The sequence below is a fragment of the Bubalus bubalis genome, chromosome X (genome assembly GCF_019923935.1).
Source record: "Bubalus bubalis isolate 160015118507 breed Murrah chromosome X, NDDB_SH_1, whole genome shotgun sequence".
In the NCBI taxonomy this organism is placed as follows: domain Eukaryota; kingdom Metazoa; phylum Chordata; class Mammalia; order Artiodactyla; family Bovidae; genus Bubalus; species Bubalus bubalis.
This window is the reverse complement of record NC_059181.1, coordinates 35,015,126-35,031,392: the sequence shown is the minus strand read 5'-3', so window position 1 is coordinate 35,031,392 and position 16,267 is coordinate 35,015,126. Positions and strand designations below refer to the sequence as shown.

Here is a 16,267-nt window from a genome sequence, read left to right as displayed (position 1 = left end):
GGGTTTTTGAGCACAAGCCACCCATTCTCTTTGCTTGACCCTGCCATAAACCTTTCTCTGCTCCAAATTTGAATGTTTCCAATTGTTTGGCCTCACACAGGAACTTGTGTTTGGCAATGCTATGACAGCTGTTCTGGTCAATCATTTTATATACGAATTTACAAATGACTGAATTTTCATTTAGGACATTGAGTTCTTCCCATTTTTATACAAGTAGTTTTTTCCTTGTACACTATAAATATGTGAAAAAATCTTTAGGATTCCATTTTATTACCTTGGGAAGAATAAAACTTTTCAGTAATTTATAAAATTCCTTCTGATTATTATTCTGTGAGTATTCCATATGAAACTGAACAGGATCCTGTTGAGCTACTGGGCATGGAAGTGTTTCTGTGTCTCCCATTTCTTCTTTGTAGGGAATAAGCATCAAGTCTCCATGACCTTCCCTGAGTTCCAAAGGGCAGGTTCAAACAGTTGTTAATCAGGGAAGGGAGTATATGCCAGAGGAGTAACACAAGGGAGAAACAATAGTGCAGCCTTGGGGAAGGATCCTGGTTCCATCTCAAGGGACAGACATAACAATATCTTTGAGTTCTTCTGCAGAACCAAAACCCCCAACAAATGGAAGATATTAACTACTTGATGAAGCATTCTTCATTCCAGAAAGAAGGTCACAGTTTGATAACATTGAGCACCTCAGAAGCTCATCAGGAGATCACTTGAGGTCAGATTAAAGAAATGTAAACCTTACACACTCTGATCCTTTATCCACAACCCCACCCTTGAACAATTTCTATAAAACTCACCAAATCCCCCCGGCTCAGGACACACAGTTTTGAAGGCATGAGCCTACTGTGTCCCCCTTTGCCTGGCAAGGCAATATAGCTATTCTTTTCAACTTCACCTAAAACTCCATCTCTGAGATTCAAACCAGCATCTATGCATAGATGCAAAATTTTTGGCATCAGTCAGGAGCATCAGGCTAATAGCTGCATGGCTGTGCTATTGCAACAGGATACAGTCTTCAGTCATCAAAGTCTCACAAACAGAAGAGGGTGATGATCAAATTTAATAGGTCAATATTTACACTTTTTTTCTAGACATGTTGAGCAATTCACCACAAACTTCCTACCTGGCAGCAATCTGGAGTTTTGGTAAAGTCTCAGGTTGGAGAACTTCTTCCATTTGACACTGAAGGGACTCTCACCAATGTGGGTTTTAAACCTTGAATGTAAAATAGGAAATATAAAGCAACATTATTAATACAGGAGCCTTCTATATAGGCAATAGCCAAGGATGCTTGATGTCACCAAAAGCATTAAACAAACTAGGTGAAAAGGTTTAATATTAAAACATTATATTTCTATAATATGTGTTTTCAAGGACTTTATTATGTATAGGTGATTTGAGATAGAGATTTTGGAATCTTTTTTTAAACCACAGGGTATTATAAACAAAAAAAACTGAGTCTGAACAGTTGAGAAAAATTAAATATAATATTAAGTCTTTTTGAATTTGTTAGGTAGTTAGAATAGGAAAAAGGAATCCAGAATGGTGGTGGCTAAAAGACAAAGAAGGGAAAAGCCTGTGAAAATAGAACAAAGGAAGGTCCGAGGACAAGAGTGAGAACCTCAGGTAAAACAAACAGCCCTCCTGGCTAGCCTAATTTACATAGGGCAGGCTCAGGGGGAGGAGAAAAAACATATAAAAAGAGGAGTCAAAATTGAGCTGGAGGCTTCTGTTCTCTTCTAGTCTTTTGGGTCAGCCTGCCCTCATGCCTTGAGGATGTATTTTCCTTTGCTTGCCAAATAAAACAGCTGTAACATGGAGCTGTAACACTGGTCCGTCTGTCACTTCAAATTTTTGCTGCAGCAAGACAGAACCAAGGAAATTACTCAATTCCCCAACATATATGGTGCTGTTTCTAGGATTTATCCTGGCTTAAACAATCTCGGCTCAGCCCCCACAAGGCAGAAGCCGAGCATAGCAGAAGCCCAGCTCAGTGAAAGCTCCCACGGTGGAAGCTGAACATGAAGAAAACCCAGCGCAGGGAAAGTGACAAGAAGCCCACCATGCTGGAAACTGGGACAACAAAAACAACTCAGTGGAAAGTTCACGCAACTCAGTCTCAGATTCCAGGAGGCCTCCGGTTAAGGTAGGAGGTCCTCTCTCCTATGGCTGGAAGGCCATATGGCTAACAAGATCTTAATTCCTTTAAATCTCTCATTCTTTGTTTCCTCAAATCGCCCCAGTGAACAGGCGAGTGGCAGCGGGTGCAATTGAGGAACTCTGGAAAGGCTACTCCTCAGTCTGTCCAGAAAGCTCCACTACCTTCGGTGCTCTAGTAGCTGTTGCCCAAGTGGGTGGGAGTTATTCTGTCCTTAATCTTCTTTGTGCAAAGGATCAGGTCAATGAAAACTGTGATCACAGGTCAGGTATTTGGCAGATTTTCCAGCAGGTTATGAAGGAGATTCCTTAGCACATTTTTCTCACTGTTTTTTCCTCCCATCCTTCAGCTCCTCTCTCCCAGGACTCGAGCCTGGCCAAAACACATGTTGCCTGGCTTCAGGACCTAATGAAGCTCAAGCTCTTGATGTCTCATTGCAAAAAATTCAGTGGGAGACATAGCGATAGGTAAGAGGTAGATTTGTTCAGTTTCAGAGAGAAGCACAGTCCACAGGGTGTGGGCCATCACAGGGGGCGAATGTGGCAGCCATGGAGTGTGGTGTGGTTAGTTTTCCTGAGCTGGGTGATTTCCTATGCTAATGAGTGGGAGGATCATTCCAACAACTGGGGAACCACCCACTCCTTGGTCTTTTCATAGTGCCTTGGAACTGGTGCCTCTGAGTGTGTCATTTAGCTTGCAGACCGAGGATCAAGGTTTAGTTGAATTTGACTTGTCTTGTCATCCTGGACCCATTTGATTTTAATTGGTTTATGTTATGCCTTTGGGCTATGTCATTCTTTCAAAAGTTGTGCCCTGCCCCCTTCCCTCGTATCTCATGCTCTTTTCCTGAGCCCACAATGTTGCCTCTACAATCTTCTGGAGGGACAACCAGAAAATAGCTGGTCTTTGGGGGAGAAATGCTATATAATATCCAATCTATCTAGATATTCAAGCCTTCATCTTCCATGTTTCCTACAATATGTGCATCAACAGCATCTCTCATTGAACCCCCTAGGGCCGGTGACAGGCACACAATACCTGCTAGAAGTCCATCTGTTGATGGCATCCCTTCAAGGGCAATTAGGTTTCCCAGGATAATGTTTGCCACTTTGGGAGTTAGCCCTGCAGGCCATTTGGGCCCTAAACTTTACCACCTTTCTCCTAAAGTTACAAACATACCCCTGGATCAAATTTCCACTCCACTTTTATGGAACATCTGGTCTGTTGCCTCTTATCAATTTGTCCTTAAGCCACTTACTAACTCCTACAACCAGGACCCTGTCCCCTTGTAGGCAGCATTGCTCCACCCCACTTATTATTAAAATACTCTTAATGCCCCTAACAGGGCCACATAACCCACTCCTTTGTCATTACTTCTGTTATTACCTAAAGTGGGTCTATGACAATGAAATGTTTACCATTGGAAACACCCTGAATTGCTCTTATGGAAGACTAGGGGAGGAAATCAGTGACTTACATTCCCTCAGAGCAATAAGAGGATAAGGCTTATGCCTGTTTCACCAGGTTCCCAGTCTCAGGGCACAGGCTTGGGTTGCTTTACATCATGGTATATATTTCCATCTGTGGTGGACAAACCAGCAATGAGTTTAGATTACAACCCCTTAATCCTGCTCAGCACTGGTCATGCTGGAGACCTTGGGGACACCCAACTCCAGTCCAGGGTCCCAGGAGGTCAAGCTGCCTAGGGATCTGGTCCTCAGGAGGTTGTCACACCTCAACCTGCTTAGGGATCTGCCAGTCCAGGGGTCCCAGGAGATCAACATGCCTCAACCTGCCCAGAGACCCAATTTTGGGGAGGCCAACCTGCCTCAACCTGCCCAGGGATTTGATCTCCAGGAGGCTGTCATGCCTCAGCCTGCCTGGGGATTTGCACCCTGACCCGGGGATGCCTGGCTCTCAGGTTGCAACAGTACTGGGTAGGATAAGCTTCAGAGAGTCTCACCTCTAAGGAAGTACACCCATGGAAGTAGAAGGAAGCCTATTAGTTGTGGGACTGTGCCCAGTCTCAACAGTAACTCAGGAGCCCAATGAGAACCCCACTGCCTTTCTGGAAAGTCTAAAAGAGGCCCTCAAAAAGTTTACCAATTTGGACTTAGACTCTTATGAGGGACAGGTGATTTTAAAGGACAAATTCCTGTCTCAATGTACATCAGACATTAGGATAAAGTTACAACAGCTACAGCAGCAGGGCCCTTCTGCCTCTTTAGATGAGATGGCCCAGACAGCCACCAATACCTTTTACAACAGAGAATAGGAGAGGGAAGCCAAGGCCCAGGAAAGGGAGAAAAGGAGACAGGGCATGCCCAGATGCTGGCCGCCCTCCAGGGAAGCCCTACGGCAAACCCCGAGTCCTTGAATGACAAGCAAATGCCTAATCTGTAGACAGACAGGACATCAGGCCAAACAGTGTCCAAACCGTGACAAGTCTACTAAAACAGCTTGTTACAAATGCCATCAATTGGAACACTGGGTGGCACTCTGCCCTCAGAACCCAAGAGCCTCAAGGTCAAGCGCCAAGCCTTCCCTCATGATGGTTCAACAGGACTGAAGTGACCCACTCCAGCCAGCCTGCCTGTCATAGATAACCATCCCAGAGCTGGAGCCAAGGGTGCAACTGGATGTGGCAGGTAGGCCCAAAAATTTCTTGGTTGGCACAGGGGCTATCTACTCTGTTCTGACCTCCTACCCCTGAGCCTTCTTCTCCCAAACCTGTACCATTTTGGGTGCTATAGGAAAAAACAATTACAATAAGATTCACCTGAGTATTTCTTTGTTGCTGGGATGGACAAATATTTTCCCACCAGTTTCTGGTGGTCCTTGAGTGTCCTACTCCCCTATTGGGAAGAGATCTTTCCCTGCCTTCGAAATCTTGCAGCTATTGTAGTCCTGATAGAAGATGCTTTAAAACTCTCTTTTGGGGGCAAACTGTTTTTACCAGACACCAAGTGAAACAACTCCTGAATGGGAGAGGCCACTTATGGATGTCCGATCAAAGGATCCTCAGATATCAAGTAGCGCTGATGGAAAATCCAGGCTTGACTATATCCTCTTGTTAGGTTCTTAACCCAGCTATTCTCCTGCCTACCCCCAAGGCCTCTCTCCCCTTTCACTCTTGCCTAGAAACCTTGGACCACTGGACAAAACCCAAGAGGGACTGTCATAAGATCCTCTGACCAATCCTGAGGAAATTTGGTACACTGATGGAAGCAGCTTTGTCTTGGATGGAAAAAGAGGAACTGAATATGCAGTAGTCTCCAATTCTGAGACCATAGAGGCTAAACCTTTGCCACCAGGTACTTCAGCCTAATAAGCTGAGCTCATAGCCCTGACTTGACCTTTAGAGCTGGGAAAAGAAAAAAGAGTAGTAATTTACACTGACTCCAAGTATGCCTTTCTGGTGCTACATGCACATGCTGCTATTTGGAAAGAAAGAGGCCACTTGACCAGTCGAGGGTCCCCAATCAAATATGATGATCAAATCCTTAGGCTCTTAGAGGCAGTCCATTTGCCCACTGAGGTTTCAGTCTCCCATTGTTAAGGACACCAAAAAGGAAGCACTTAAGTGGCATGAAGGAACCAAGCAGATGATCAGGCAGCTAAGAGAGCAGCATTACAGAACAATGACCTAATAGGGGTTGACACCCTAGTTCCAAAGACTAATTTGCCAGAAACTTCTTCATGTACTAAAGGTGAGACTCTTAAAGCTAAGAGTGAGGGCTTTCAAGAAGATCATATGGGGTGGTTCCAAATAGAGGGACTCCTTTTTCTGCCTGGGAACCTCCAATGGAAGTTGGTTAACTCCTTACATGCAACCACTCATTTAGGGGAAAAGGCCCTCCAAAGATTACTAGAAAGGTCCTTCAGAGGAACAGGCCTCCAAATGACTATAAGGCAAGTGGTCTCCTCTTGTCCTACTTGCCAATTAAACAACCCCCAAGGAGCTCGAAGACCCCAGCTGGCCCAGCCTGTCCAAAAGCATGGGACCTACCCAGGAGAGGACTGGAAGATGGACTTCACCCAGATGCCAGTTTCTCAAGGATATAAATACCTATTAGTCATGATATATACATTCACAGGATGGATTAAAGGCTTTCCCACCTGGACTGAGAAGGCTGAGGAGGTGGTAAAAAAACTGATCCATGACATCATTCCAAGATTTGGTCTGCTCAGGTCATTACAAAGTAACAATGGGACATCATTTACTTCTAAGGTCACCCAAGGGGTCTCAAAAGCATTCAGATCAGTCGCTCAGTCGTGTCCGACTCTTTGCGACCCCATGAATCGCAGCACGCCAGGCCTCCCTGTCCATCACCAACTCCCGGAGTTCACTCAGACTCACGTCCATCGAGTCAGTGATGCCATCCAGCCATCTCATCCTCCGGTGTCCCCTTCTCCTCCTGCCCCCAATCCCTCCCAGCATCAGAGTCTTTTCCAATGAGTCAACTCTTCGCATGAGGTGGCCAAAGTACTGCAGTTTCAGCTTTAGCATCATTCCTTCCAAAGAAATCCCAGGGCTGATCTCCTTCAGAATGGACTGGTTGGATCTCATTGCAGTCCAAAGGACTCTCAAGAGTCTTCTCCAACACCACAGTTCAAAAGCATCAATTCTTCGGCGCTCAGCCTTCTTCACAGTCCAACTCTCACATCCATACATGACCACAGGAAAAACCATAGCCTTGACTAGACGAACCTTTGTTGGCAAAGTAATGTCTCTGTTTTTGAATATGCTATCTAGGTTGGTCATAACTTTCCTTCCAAGGAGTAAGCGTCTTTTAATTTCATGGCTGCAATCACCATCTGTAGTGATTTTGGAGCCCAGAAAAATAAAGTCTGACACTGTTTCCACTGTTTCCCCATCTATTTCCCATGAAGTGGTGGGACCGGATGCCATGATCTTTGTTTTCTGAATGTTGAGCTTTAAGCCAACTTTTTCACTCTCCACTTTCACTTTCATCAACAGGCTTTTTAGTTCCTCTTCACATTCTGCCATAAGGGTGGTGTCATCTGCATATCTGAGGTTATTGATATTTCTCTCGGCAATCTTGATTCCAGTTTGTGTTTCTTCCAGTCCAGCGTTTCTCATGATGTACTCTGCATATAAGTTAAATAAATAGGGTGACAATATACAGCCTTGATGGACTCCTTTTCCTATTTGGAACCAGTCTGTTGTTCCATGTCCAGTTCTAACTGTTGCTTCCTGACCTGCATACAAATTTCTCAAGAGGCAGATCAGGTGGTCTGGTATTCCCATGTCTTTCAGAATTTTCCACAGTTTATTGTGATCCACACAGTCAAAGGCTTTGGCATAGTCAATAAAGCAGAAATAGATGTTTTTCTGGAACTCTCTTGCTTTTTCCATGATCCAGCGGATGTTGACAATTTGATCTCTGGTTCCTCTGCCTTTTCTAAAACCAGCTTGAACATCAGGAAGTTCACGGTTCACATATTGCTGAAGCCTGGCTTGGAGAATTTTGAGCATTACTTTACTAGTGTGTGAGATGAGTGCAATTGTGCAGCCGTTTGAGCATTCTTTGGTATTGCCTTTCATTGAGCATTACTTATTATCTTCACTGTGCCTGGAGGCCTCAGTCTTCAGGAAAAGTAGAAAGAGCTGACCAATTCTTAAAATCAGCAATAAAAAAGATAACCCAGGAGACCTCCTGGGTCTTTACCAATGCTCTCCTCCGTACCTGTATTGCCCTTAAGGAACAGGTTGGTCTTAGACCTTATGAGATGATATATGGGAGATCTTTTGTTTATATCAATGACCTCTTCCTAGATCCAGAGGTTCAGACCCTCCAATCTTATACCATGACCATCAGGCAATTCCAACAAGATATATGCTTGTGAGGTGTCAACCAGGACCCAAAAGATTCTAGAGAGCCACCATTATATGCTCCATGGACTCAACTCCTAATAACTGAAAGATGGGTCCCCAAAGATTCAACTCCAGCCCACATGGAAGGGCCCCTACCCTGTAATAGTTTCTGCCCCCACAGCAGTCAAGGTACCAGGACATGACTCCTGGATTCACTACTCATGAGTCAAGCCATGGAAGAAAACAGAAGAGGACACTCAATATACCTGTGAGCCCCTGAGAGATCTCAGATACTTATTCAGGACTACAAATGAGTGCCATTCTAATGAACACCCCCAAAATTAAGATTCTGGGAATAAGATTTCTCAGGATAGCACTAAAGAGCTAAGACAGCTTGGCAGGGGTTGTACTCCAAAATAGACAGGAGACAGATCTCCTGATCCCCAAACAAGGAGGGACTTGAGTCATCTTGAATGAGACGTGTTGTTTCTAGGTAAATACCTCCAGCTAAGTTAAAGTATTAAAAACATTCAGTTCCTATAGGATCTCAAAGAATGAGCTGGAGAGTTCTCAGGGTGCCTACAATCTCTCTTTGGGGGATCCTACTCCTGGAAAGGGGGAATTTGGAGTTAGCTAATGCCCCTACTAATCCTTGTTGTCACCATATTGATGCTGCTTATGATTGCTCCATGTATTATCAATTGTCTAACCTGTTTTGTCTCTGCCCAGGTCAACAAGTTACAACATGTAGTGCCAGTTCAACAAGGATATATAAAACTACAGCCAACCATGGAAAATATCACTCACCCTAAGATGGACAGCACTATAAGGACTATGGGCTTGAGACTACCAAAAGGAGGAGGCCCAACGCCCCTTGCTGTCCAGTTCAGCAGGAAGTAGCCAGAGAGATCTCAACACTCCTATTCCCAAAGAATTGGGCCTCCCATCTGTTAAGTGGGGAATGTCAGGTAGTTAGAACAGGAAAAAGGAGTCCAAAATGGTGGTGGCTAAAAGACAAAAAAAGGGAAAAGTCCACAAAAACAGAACAAAAGGAAATCCAAGGACAGGAGTGAGAACCTCGGGTGAAACAAACAGTCCTCCTGGCTAGCCCAATTTACATAGGGCAGACTCGGGGAGTGGGGAGACAAATGTATAAAAGGAGGAAGACAAGAGGAATTGAGGCCTCTCCTTCGGGGTCAGCCTGCCCTCATGCCTCAAGGGTGTACTATTCTTTGCTTGCCAAACAAAACTCTGACTAGTAACTGAGCTGTTCCACTGGTCTGCCGTTTCAAATCTTTGCTGCAGCGAGACAGAATCAAGGAAATTACACATTCCCCTAACAAATTGAAATAATAAATACAAAATGAACTATGAAGATAAAAGTTTGCTAAACTATCATTTTATTAATAGCAAAGGAAAATACAGTTTTGTAGATTCCACAGGTGGGCAAAATTTCTCTATAAAATTTCCTAAATATATTCTACTAAGAACTTTATGAAAAGATAAAAGTTATCTTTTTGAAAAGATACCTATTGCCTGTGTCTATTTTCAGTAGCACAGGCACAAAAAACATGTTTCAAGATATAACTCTTAGTGCCAAAGTGATTACAAAACTATTAAGACAGTAATTTAGGGAGAGCCAAGGCCAGAAAAATATATTATTACTGTTATAATGAACAGAGAAAAGAAAGATGTTGAATATAGCTTGAGGAAAAACTTCTGTTTTTCATCTTTTTAAGAGTTCTTACAACTCAGGTAATAAAAATATAAAACTTACGGAGCCTTGTTGCAAATAGTCCTCTGCCTACACTGATATTTGATTTAAAGTGATCATGTTGTACTTGCTGGTTAAGAGGATATACCTGCCTTCTAATGGGCTTAAATAATCTCTTTAAAGATACATTTGCAAGCTAAGATGATGTTTATTTTATCTAATATACAGTGGACATTTCTAAAATTAACTACTTAGGAGGCCTTATTAGCAAAGTATGTTCCTGGCTTCCCTGTACTGATATGACAATTAAATCATTGGCAGCAGAACTGAAGGTTGCCTTTGAGACAATAAGTTGGCATATGGTATTGACTGAAAACATGATATCTGCGGTTAGTCAAAAGTGGAACAATTTGATAAAAGCTTATGTGGGGAAAATTGAGACTTAAACATGTTTTCATGTAGGCTAAGTTGCTTCAGTTGTGTCCAACTCTTTGTGGCCCTTATGGACTGTAGCCTGCCAGGCTCCTCTGTCCATAGGATTTCCAGGCAAGAATACTGGAGTGAGTTGCCATGTACTTCTCCAGGGGATCTTCCTGACCCAGGGATTGAACCCAGGTCTCTTATGTCTCCTGCATGGGCAGGTGGGATTTTTATCACTAGCACCACCTGGAAGCCCCATGTTTAAGGAATCACTATTTTGTTGATTCTATTTTCTATGGAAAATTACAAATATGTGCAGAAATAGAATAATTAATCTCCATATACATCATCCAGTATGAATACATATTCACTCATGGCCAATCCTACTTCAGATACCCACTCCCTTCCCTATCTTCTATATTATTTTGAAGAACATCCCAGACATCCTATCATCTTCAAATATTTCCTATTAATCTCTAAAAGTCAAAAATCAAAACCATGATAGCCACTATCATATCTAAAAATTAACAATAATGACTTAATATTAACATATAAAATATCCATTTAGTGTTAAAACTTTCAATAGTTTTATAATTCTCACATTTTTAAACCTTTACTGAAGTACAATAGATTCATCTTTTGTGTAGCTGCTAAGTTGTGTCTAACTCTTGGTGACCTCATGGACTGTAGCCCAGCAGGCTCCTCTGTCCATGAGATTTCCCAAGCAAGAATACTGGACTGAATTGTCATTTCCTTCTCTAAGGAATCTTTTCAACCCAGGGATCAAACCTGCGTCTCTTGCGTCTCCTGCATTGGCAGGCAGATTCTTTACCACTGAGCCACCAGGGAAGCCCATAAGAGACTCAAAGCAAGTTGCAAAAATAGTACAGTCCTGTGAGCTCTTACCCTATTGTTGTTCCAAATGGATGACATGTTGTATAACTGTAGTGTAACACCAAATCAAGGAAATTTACATTGGTAAAATATCATTAACTGGACCACAGAATTTCTGTGTTCATTTTTTACACACATTTGTGTATAAGTATATCTGTGTGTTTCCAGTCAGTATGAACCCACATATGGATTAGTTTAATGACAACCTCAACAAAGACACAGAACTGTAACAGGGCAGAACTCTATGGGGCCGTCCCCGGACAGACTCCACCCCTTCATGTCCTCTGCTTTAGCTTCTCTCTGGAGACCTACATAATCTGATGTACATTTCCTGAGTTGTTTGACAGATGCTAAAACTCCCACCAAATGGAAGAAGTTAACTACTTGATGACCATGAGGACCTAGCCCCCAGACTTACTGGAGTTGGAGGATTGATGTTAACCCCTGTGACACCACCCCGTTGTCTTACCATCAACCAGTCATAGAACTGTGCATGAGGTGACTGCATACTCATGACTTCCCTCTTTCACCTTGCCTTTAAAAAGGCCTCCTTAAAACTCAATGGGGAGTTAAGGCTTTTTGAGTATTAGCTGTCCTGGATTCCTTGTACAGGCCTTAACAATAAACACTGCACTTTCCTTCACCACAACCCTGTGTCAGTAGATTAGCTTTACTGCATGAGGATGAGCAGACCCAAGTTTGGATCAGTAACTGAACTATCAATTTTTCATCACCACAGAGTAATTCCCTCGTGCTATCTCTTTATAGCCCATTCCAACCCAGTAACTCCTTGTGTATCAATGGAAACCATTAATCTGTTCTTCATCTCTATGTTATTGTCTTTTTGAGAAGGTCATATAAATGGAATCATACACTATGTAAACTTTTGATATTGGCTTTTTACAGCTAAACATAATGCCCTTGAGAGTCATTTGAGTTATTAGGTATATTCAAAGTAAGAATCATAAAAGTAGGGTTCAAACTTTGACTATAAAGCCTATTCTTAACAACAATACCATGTTGCTTCACAAAACAAATAAGAACACACCTTTAAAAATTAAATCATTATCTAATTAATATTATTGCATATGTTATAATCCTTATTTTTTCTTCCAATTTTCTTGAGATTATCATTGATATACAGCACTGTATACATTCAAGGTGTACAGCACAATGACTTGACATACATATATCATGAAATGATTATCACAATAAGTTTAGTGAACATTCATGATCTCATATAGATATATAATAAAGTTAAAGAAAAATAAGTTTTTTCGTCACTGTAAGGGCTTCCCTGGGTGGCTCAAAGAGTCTGCCTGCAATGCAGGAGACGGGGTTCGATCCCTGGATTGGGAAGATTCCCTGAAGAAGGAAATGGCAACCCACTCCAGTATCCTTGCCTGGAAAATTCCATGGACAGAGGAGCCTGGTGGGCTACCGTTCATGGGGTTGTAAAGAGTTAGACATGACTGAGTGACGAACACTTTCACACTTTCACTGAACAACTTTCACACATAACATTCAGCAGTGTTCATTATATGTATCATGTTGTTCATCCCTAGTATTTATTTATCTTTTAGCTGAAAGTGTTGCAGGAAGAAAGCCAATTCTGACTCCACATTGGAAACTGTTTCTTTGACTTGCTTTTGGTTGCCTTTATTATTACAATCATACTCAATGGCTTGCCTGGAGGACCCTGCCTTCTGCTTGACTGGAAACTAATGTACCTTTGTTCAGCTCACGGAGCCATAGTTTGTTCCCACTCATCTGTGAACAGGAGAGATTAACATACCCCTTTCAAAGGCTGGCCATTCTCTTGGAGATGTTTTGTAAGACTGAAGACCCTTTCATTTAATTCCCCACTGCCTCTCCCTCTCTATTCTGCCTTTTGACTTTAGCTCCTCATTGCTTCTTTCTCTCTGATCTATAAAAGAACCTGGCATCCTGACCCCAATAAGATGGTGATTTTGAGGCACTAGCCTGCCATCTTCTCAGTCTGCCGGCTCCCCAATTAAAGTCTCTCCCTTGCCTTAACACCTTGTCTCTTAGATTCATTGGCCTATCATGTGGCGAACAGAGTGAGCTTGGACTCGGGAACAGAAGTTTGTACCTTTTGACCAAATTCATTCAGTTTTATTCATCTTGCCTTTTACAGATCTCTTGCTTCCAGACTTCCAACCCAAGTCTTTTCTCCACAGCATTTCATCCGGCAATTTGTGAAACTTTTAGAGAAGTTTCAGATGCAGGAAATATGGGGATTAATAGTCCACTGAAGTGGTATGGAAATTACTTTAAACTGAAAATCTAAATAACCATCACTCACTAAAGAAGCATCATTTAAACTTTAGCAGTCTCTCCCCAAAATACAGCTGCTATTGCCATACCCCTCCACCCACTCCCAGGCAGTTTCCTGAACAGGGCAAGACTGTCTTTTATCACTGGGAAATGGGAATTAAGCTGTGCATTAGCATCAAAAAGTCCAACACAGTTCCCATTGAAGCCCTACCCCAAACATTTGTTAAACTGGCATATGTACCTTTACCTCTGGTTGTTCATCAAAATGACTCATTACTGAGAAATCCCCTTGTGCACATGTAAATAAACCCTATGAACCTTGTCTTTTCTCCTGTTAATCTCTCTACTCTGTTTATTCTCAGGCCCCCAACTATCTGTGCCAAACATGGTAGAGGAAAACATTTCCTTCCTGAAAATATATGACTGGGAGTGATTATTTATAATGTGATTAAAGAATGTTAAATATCAGCATAAGAACTATAATTTGGAGGGGTTAATAAAAGTAGGTAGTAGCTGGCATTGTTCCTGTGTGTGTGTGTGATTCACAGTATGACTGGCTAGGCCTCAGAGAATTGGACTGCCTAGAGGACCTGAAGGTTGGCTGAAGCCTTGCCTGCTGCCATTTATGTGTCAGAAAATCCCTAACCTTCTGTCCCATAGCCTCGTTTATAAGCAGACTGAAATAGAGCACAATAAAGGTCAAGTATATGTATTTACCACACTTTTAGATCACGGAATTTATTTATGTATCTTATATCTCTTTTCCTCTACCATGGGCCTTTTCCTCCAAGACCAGGGCTAATGCCAATGGAAATTATACAATGATAGTGTTCCAAGGGCACTACATCAGGAACACCCAGAGAAGGAGTACCATTCTGCCCACTCCTCTCTGGCAACAGGTTGCCTGCCCATCACTTCCCACCATTATTTGTGTGGTGACCGAAGGACGAAAGAGCAGATAAAACCAAGGAGTGTCTTGGAATGCAGGAATGGAAAAACCAGACCCTTATCATCCTTCCCTCCCCATGTTGTAACTATTAATGGAACAGTATAAACTGTCTCCCCTCCTACCCCAGAGGGAGCACATGCCTCATCCAATCAGCAAATGACCTGCAAAGACCCTATCCCACTCCTTGTACCCTGGGTATAAAAGTGGACTAAGGACCCTCATTCAACGTCAGTTCTCCCTTGAGCTGGCCCACTGTTCTAACAACGTCTCCCACTCTAATAAACTTTATTTCCATCTCATTCTCTCATGTCTGGAAATTCTTTTCCAACCCACACCTGGACCATGAGATTTTTGGTAGCCTGTACGGGGAACTTGGGGTCTCTTCCCCCACCCCCTCGCTTCTCCTTTTTCATAGGGACCCTCTGTAAAGAGACAAGTGCTGTGGAAGCAACTGAGAAACTCTAGCCAGGGTTACCCTCTGGTGTGTTCCAAAGGCTCCACTGTTCACTGAGCCCCAGTAGCTGCCGCCTGAATGGCTGAGGGTCTCTCCTTTGTCTTCTTTCCAACTGAGGACTAGTCCAACCAATATTGTGTGGACATGGGTCAGGCACTTAAAAGCCATTAGGGCGCCTGCCACATGAAGACTCCCATGTGAGGATAAGGGGGACACGGAATGGATCAGGCCACAAGGGCATCTGCCCCCAGTAAGACAACTTCTGTGCACCATGTCAGGCACATAGTGGTTAAAGCAAAACAGAGACCACTGTCCCCTGGCCACCACCTCCCCAATAGGATTGTAAGGCAGATTCCTCAGCCTTCTTCCCTGTCACTTTCACTTCTTTCCCTTTAAGTTCAGATTGATTTACAGGTGTAGCCTCTGAGGCATCCGAAGAGTGCCTTCCATGTTTCAGGGAATAATCGAACAGTGAGATATCCGGTTGCTCCCAGGAATCTCTGTCTTTCTCTGCCTAGGTCACATGGTGCCTTAGCTCTGCCTTTCTTTGCCTGGGTTACATGTGCCTTAGCCACACAGTTCTCAGGGGTCAGCTCTCACTGTCAGATGTGACTATTGGGACAGTCGACCATTTTTGTGCCATTAGTCACACAGACAGATCACGGGGACAAAAGGGATGCCTTTCTGTCAGCCGGTGACTCTCAGTACCCCCATTCTATGGCAGGTAGGCTAAGAGTGGGTTCTGGTACATCCCAGGAGCCTTTCTCAGACTCACCCCTTGGCTAGAAACTGGAAAATTTTGACCCTGCAAAAGGCCTGGCGCCAATACAAATGGGGGAACCCAAAAAATGGCCTCTGAGTGGCACACTGCTGCTAAGTCACTTGAGTCGTGTCCAACTCTGTGCGACCCCATAGACGGCAGCCCACCAGGCTCCCCCGTCCCTGGGATTCTCCAGGCAAGAACACTGGAGTGGGTTGCCATTTCCTTCTCCAATGCAGGAAAGTGAAAAGTGAAAGTGAAGTCGCTCAGTCGTGCCCGACTCTTAGCGACCCAGTGGACTGCAGCCCACCAGGCTCCTCCGTCCATGGGATTTTCCAGGCAAAAGCAGGGAAAGGACTCAGAATTTCCTTATGTTCAGTCCTTCATGGCCCTCAGTTAGAATCGGGATTTCAGGGACTCATGCCGCATATGTTTTTCTGTTGCCTCCCTATCTCCTGTACCCCTCTGTCTCTCTCCATCTGATTTCCTAGATGACCCTGACTCGACCTTTCATATCCACATGATCTCAAGGAGAGGATTCTGAGGTTCCCTTTGGTCCAGGTCTTTCTCCTATATTCAAAAGCCTGAAGGATCAAAACCTCTGCTGAACATTCTAAAGAATTCCCTTCTAACTACTCCTGTTTTTCAGGGTGGGGATGGACCAAGCTTCCCGGACTCCTACAAATTCCCTTGACTCTTCAGATTTTTCAGATGGGACAAAGACCTCACTTCCCCAGAGGGACAATGCCTGCTGGGACCAATCTGCCCTTGT

At 43.4% G+C, this 16,267-nt stretch overlaps 2 long non-coding RNA genes across 2 annotated transcripts in view; one reads left to right on the top strand and one right to left on the bottom strand.

Annotated features, from left to right (window-relative positions):
* Nucleotides 1-966: 966 nt before the first annotated feature.
* LOC123331816 overlaps nucleotides 967-16,267 on the bottom strand; it is a 43,487-nt gene continuing 28,186 nt past the window's right edge. Inside the window, exon 3 of the long non-coding RNA XR_006548608.1 lies at nucleotides 967-1,224. This is a non-coding gene — a long non-coding RNA (uncharacterized LOC123331816). The remainder of the gene's footprint in view (nucleotides 1,225-16,267) is intronic.
* Nucleotides 1,737-9,534, top strand: LOC123331815. Its single transcript, XR_006548607.1, has 2 exons — nucleotides 1,737-2,155; nucleotides 8,736-9,534. It is a non-coding gene; the product is annotated as an uncharacterized LOC123331815 (long non-coding RNA).